Source organism: Thalassophryne amazonica, chromosome 3 (assembly GCF_902500255.1).
Source record: "Thalassophryne amazonica chromosome 3, fThaAma1.1, whole genome shotgun sequence".
Classification (NCBI taxonomy): Eukaryota; Metazoa; Chordata; class Actinopteri; order Batrachoidiformes; family Batrachoididae; genus Thalassophryne; species Thalassophryne amazonica.
In genome coordinates this window covers 24,409,270-24,415,269 of record NC_047105.1, presented here as the reverse complement: position 1 = coordinate 24,415,269, position 6,000 = coordinate 24,409,270, and positions in this window count along the sequence as shown.

Sequence of the window (6,000 nt, the reverse complement as noted above, 5' to 3'; positions counted from 1 at the left end):
TGTTTTATACACACATGCAAAAACTGCTGAACTAGCAGCTAGGAAGCTTTATAGCTGCTATGGAAAGGATTGACCAGTCATGTCTCAGCCTTAACACAAGTAAGACAAAATGTATGTTCTTTTCTAAAACTAACCAGTTTGCGAGAGATGGAATCATTATTAAAGCTGAGAGGATTGACATTGTGAAGGAGTTTAAATATCTTGGAGTAATAATTGATTGAAATCTTAATTTTAAGTCACGTGAAAAAAATGACCAAAACCATCAGATATAATTTGATACATTTTAGACATATAGGCTGTTTCTCAATGGATGCTGCAAAGACCTTCATGCACGTTATGATCCTATCTCATTTGGCATATTGTATCACATGTTGGGGCCAGGCTGGAGAAACAACTATTAAACCACTGGAATCTCTGTGTAAACAAACCTTACAAACTCTAGATAAAAAAAAAAAAATCTATGCAATATCATCACTGCAGGATTCTAGAAAAGCTTAATCTGTTTAGTTTTGAGAATTATAAACTGTTTTCTAATTTGTGTCTTACGTGTCAGATTTTAAATGGCTTGGCTCCTTCCCCATTACGTCGATTTGTTAATATTCTTATGGCGCAGTCTATAAGATCTACCAGAATGTTCTTTATTGTACATAGTCCGTTTACAATTAAACAAAAACTTAAACCGAGGGAGCAGCCGAAGAGACTGACTTTACACTTACACAGTCCAAGCACGAACGTTAGACCGAACGTTCTGGGAATGACTATGCCAAAGTTATTGTCAAGTGTTCTGGGAACCAAAAAGAAACTTTGCTTAAAAACATTCCCAGAATGTGTGGTCTAATGTTCTCAAAACATTTGTGCTAATGTTACTGTCAGACGTTCTGGGAGCCAAAAAGAAATGTTCCTTAAATACGTTTGTAGAATGTTTGGCCTAACGTTCTCAAACCATTTGTGTTAATGTCCGTGTCAAAAGGTCTGAGTACCAAAAAGAAACTTTCCTTAAAAATATTCCTAGAATGTTTGGCCTAACGTTCTCAAAACGTTTGTGCTAATGTTACTGTCAAATGTTCTGGGAACCAAAAAGAAAATTTCCTCGAAAACTTTCCGAAAACGTTAACATTACAGCTAATTTTCTGATAACATTAGACAAACGTTCTTCTAATGTTTTGGGAACTTTATTGTATTAGCTAGGTTATTATCATCATCATCACCATTATCACCAACATCATCATCATCACCATTATCATCACCAATATCATCATCATCAATATTATGATCATCATCATCACCAATATCGCCATCCTCATCAATAATACTATCATCATCAATATAACTATCGTCATCATCAGTATCATCATTATCACCCATCATTATGATCATCATCATAAATATTACCATCATCACCCATCATCATACAGTCCATCGGGAAAGTATTCACAGCACTCAACTTTTTCCATATTTTTTCATGTTACAACATTGTTCACTGTTTACTGTTTCTGTTTACTATTTCTCTGGTGAAATAATTTTCTTCAGGATGAATAAAGTTGATCTTTTCTTATTCCAAAATTGTTGAAATTGATTTTTTTCCCTCAATTTTCTGCACACAGTACCCCATAATGACAATAATAATGACAAGGTTTTTTTTTCCGAATTTTGTAAATTTACTAAAAATAAAAACAAAGAAATCACATGTACGAGGTCTGTTAGAAAAGTATCTGACCTTTTTATTTTTTTCAAAAACCATATGGATTTGAATCACGTGTGATTGCATCAGCCAAGGTTAAACCTTCGTGCGCATGCGTGAGTTTTTTCACGCCTGTCGGTTGCTTCATTCGCCTGTGAGCAGGCTTTGAGTGAGCACTGGTCCACCCCTCTCGTCGTTAAGGAAATGGCGGAATGATTTAGAGCTTTGCTGCATCAATTTTTTCCTGAAACTGTGAGAGACCTCCAGGTGGACACCATTCGGAAAATTAATATGGCTTTCAGGGATGATTAAGGAGTGCTCCAGCCAGTTTAAAGACCGCCCACAGTGTCTGAGAGCACGGCGCGCTCCGAGCGCCGGTCGACAGGCTGACACCCCGCTGAAACAACCAGATCATTTCCAACGTGAAGGCTTTGTTGATCCGGGACGTCGTCTGACTTTCACAAAAAGGCAGAATGCGTGGACATCAGCACTTTTTCGGCACATTCCACTGTTACAGGAGTTTTTTCATGGAAAAAGAAGCGGATGAATGCGCCACCGTGCCGCTCATGGTGCGAGACAAAACCACCTCCGTGTTGGTCTCACAGGACGGCTTTCAGATGGCTTAAAGACGGCTTTCGGTGGCTTTTCAGTTGTGTGAATATCCGAGAAATTGAGCATGAGCTGGACATGCCCCAACATGTCCTGTGAGGCTTCATCACGGCATTGCTTTGCGCCATGCGGCTCCGCCGCGACGCGCGGGATTCCTCCGCTCCTCTTTCCATGACAAAAACTCCTGTAACAGTGGAATGTGCCATTCATTTCTAAACTGGACGCTGTCTTGATCTGGTATGTCGTCTGACAAGCACAGGAATTGCGGAAGACGTGGACATCAGCACTTTTTCGGCACATTGAGACAGACGTGCGGAGGAATCACGCGCGTCGCGGCGGAGCCGCATGGCGCAAAGCAACGCCGTGGTGAAGCCTCACAGGACATGTTGGGGCATGTCCAGCTCATTGTCAGGGAAATGGCTGAGTGACTGCCGCTTTGCTCCATGAAAATTTTTTCAGAAACTGTGTGAGACAGCCAGGTGGAAACCATTCGGAAAATTCAGATGGCTTTCGGTGAAGATTCTATCGGCGTCACACAGATTAAGGACCATTACAACCGGATTAAAGACGGCCCACACCGGCGGAGGGCGCGCCGCACTCCGAGCGGCCATCCACAGGCTGAAACGACCAGATCATTTCCAAAGTGAAGGCTGTGTTGATCCGGGATGTCGTGTGACTACCAGAGAAATCGCAGAAAATGTGGACATCAGCACTTTTGCAGCACATTCCACTGTTACAGGAGATTTTGTAATGAAAGACGTGCAGAGGAATTTGTGCGTTGGGACGGAGCCGCTCATGGCGCACAACAAAAAACAACTCCTTGTTGGAAGTCTCACAGGACATGTTGTGGCATGCTCAGCTGTTACACAATTTCTCGGATACTCACTCGACTGAAAAGCCACCGAAAGCCATGTGAATCTTCCGAATGGTTTCCAAAACAGAGGTGTTTGTTGTTGTTGACAGAATCTTCACCGAAAGCCATCTGAATTTTCCGAATGGTTTCCACCTGGCTGTCTCACACAGTTTCTGAAAAAATTTTCATGGAGCAAAGCAGCAGTCGCTCAGCAATTTCCCTGACAATGAAAATCCGACGAGGGGGCTGGACCAGTGCTCACTCAAAGCCTGCCCACAGGCGAATGACGCAACTGACAGGCATGAAAAAACTCACGCATGCGCACAACGGTTCAAGCTTGGCTGATGCAAGCGCACATGATTCAAATCCATATAGTTTTTGAAAAAAATAAAAAGGTCCGTTACTTTTCGGACAGACCTCGTAACTTCTGAACTGAAAAACCTGAATGAACTGCACCTCTGAACTATTTAATTTAGCTTGGACTCATTTTTATTTCCAGACATGTGTCCAAATGCACTTTTATTATTCTCACCTGCCCTCTCCTTTTCTCCTGCAGTCCCAGCAGCTCTGCAGGCTCGCTTCCCTGATTCCAGTCCCTGTCTTGTGGCCCTGTCAGTCCAGTCCTCGTGGTCCATCCTCCGTTGTCCCTCCACTGTGCAGTCCTTGTTTAATAAACTCTTGTTTAAACCTCTTTGTTTGCCTTACTGCTCCTGCACTTGGGTCAACCACCAAACTCGGTTCCCCGACCATAACCAAAGATTCTGACCATAACTCTGACCCAGCAGGAGCAGTATTGGTTTTAGTTCTTATTTTAGTCTGTCCCTGGTTTATTCCCCGTCTTCAAATTTGTTCGTCCTGGTCCTTAGTCCGTTGCTAGTCTGTCCCTGGTTTTTCCTAGTTTGTTCCATGTCCTGCCCGTCATGGTTCCTCGTCTGTCCTTAGTCTCAGTACCTAGTTTAGTCTGTTAGTCAGATCTGGTCCCGTGTCCATTCCTAGTAGGTTTTTGATCTCTTGTATTTAGTTTCCTAATTATTATTATTATTATTATTATTATTATTTTATTTATTTATTTATTTTTTTGTTAGTTCCTCATCTGTCCCCAGTCTTAGTATCTAGTTTTGTCTGTTGTTAGTAAGATCTGGTCCATTCCTAGTCTGGTTTTTGGTCTTATGTATTTAGTTTCCTAATTTTTTTTTATTTATTTTTCCCCCATTTTGTCCTAGTTCCTTGTCTTCTGGTTCATAGATCCTTAGTTGGCTCCTAGTCTGGTCTGTTCCATCTCTCGGTGGTGTGCCGACTCCCATGCCTCTCCCCTGAGTTTCATTCCAGTCCCATGTTGTGGTTCCCTGAATTTCCTTTCCCCAATGCAGGACAGTTTTCCCTTTCCATAGGTCCATGGTCTCATTATCCTAGGTTATTTGCGGACATCCCCAGGGTTAGATTGTGATCTCCTCTGGTAGCTTCCTGCGGTTGACTGTAAATGTCCTCTGGGGAGCGTTGGATGTGCTCCACTGGTGACCTAGGTCCTTGTGGTTCCGTGGTCTTGGCTTGGCTCCTTTGGTTGATAGTAAATGTCCTTTGGGAGCATAGGATTATTGTTCTGTACCCTAAAATTTGTCCTTCTCTCAGACCAGTTCCTAGGGTCTATTTGTTTTGTTCTCTGGTTCCCTGGTCTTCCGTTCTCCTTTTTAGGACAGTTTTTGCTCCATTCCCACAGGTGACCGTGGAACTCGTTGTCCAAGGATGTGGGGGGGGGGGGGGGGGGGGGGGGGGCTCCTCAAGGGGCTCCCCAGGGTTTGATTGTAATTGTCCCCTGGGAAGCACTGGATTGCCCCCACAGGTGACATTCGACTCGTTTTCCATGGTCGTGGGAGTGTGGCCCAGGGTTTGATTGGGAATGTCCTCTGGGTAGCGGGGGTAACTGTCCTGGAACCTGTGTTTGGTGTCTGCTTATTTTTCCTCCCTCAGCTACTCCAGGGGTTGATTGTGAATGTCCTCTGGGGTAGTGGGGGGGTGTTGTCCTTGCCCTAGTCAGTTTTACCTGGTCACCTAGCCTGTTTCCTGGTCCACAGACCAGTATTAGTTTTGTCTCCTGGTTCACGGACCAGTTCTAGTTTTGTTTCCTGGGTCTCAAACCAGCCCTGTCAATCACTAATGATTAAATGCAGAGTGGTGCATACAGAGCAAAAAGAGAAAGAAACACTCAGTGCATCATGGGAACCCCCCAGCAGTCTAAGTCTATAGCAGCATAACTAAGGGATGGTTCAGGGTCACCTGATCCAGCCCTAACTATAAGCTTTAGCAAAAAGGAAAGTTTTAAGTCTAATCTTAAAAGTAGAGAGGGTGTCTGTCTCCCTGATCTGAATTGGGAGCTGGTTCCACAGGAGAGGAGCCTGAAAGCTGAAGGCTCTGCCTCCCATTCTACTCTTACAAACCCTAGGAACTACAAGTAAGCCTGCAGTCTGAGAGCAAAGCGCTCTATTGGGGTGATATGGTACTATGAGGTCCCTAAGATAAGATGGGACCTGATTATTCAAAACCTTACAAGTAAGAAGAAGAATTTTAAATTCTATTCTAGAATTAACAGGAAGCCAATGAAGAGAGGCCAATATGGGTGAGATATGCTCTCTCCTTCTAGTCCCCGTTAGTACTCTAGCTGCAGCATTTTGAATTAACTGAAGGCTTTTCAGGGAACTTTTAGGACAACCTGATAATAATGAATTACAATAGTCCAGCCTAGAGGAAATAAATGCATGAATTAGTTTTTCAGCATCACTCTGAGACAAGACCTTTCTAATTTTAGAGATATTGCGTGGATGCAAAAAAGCAGTCCTACATATTTGTTTAATATGCACAT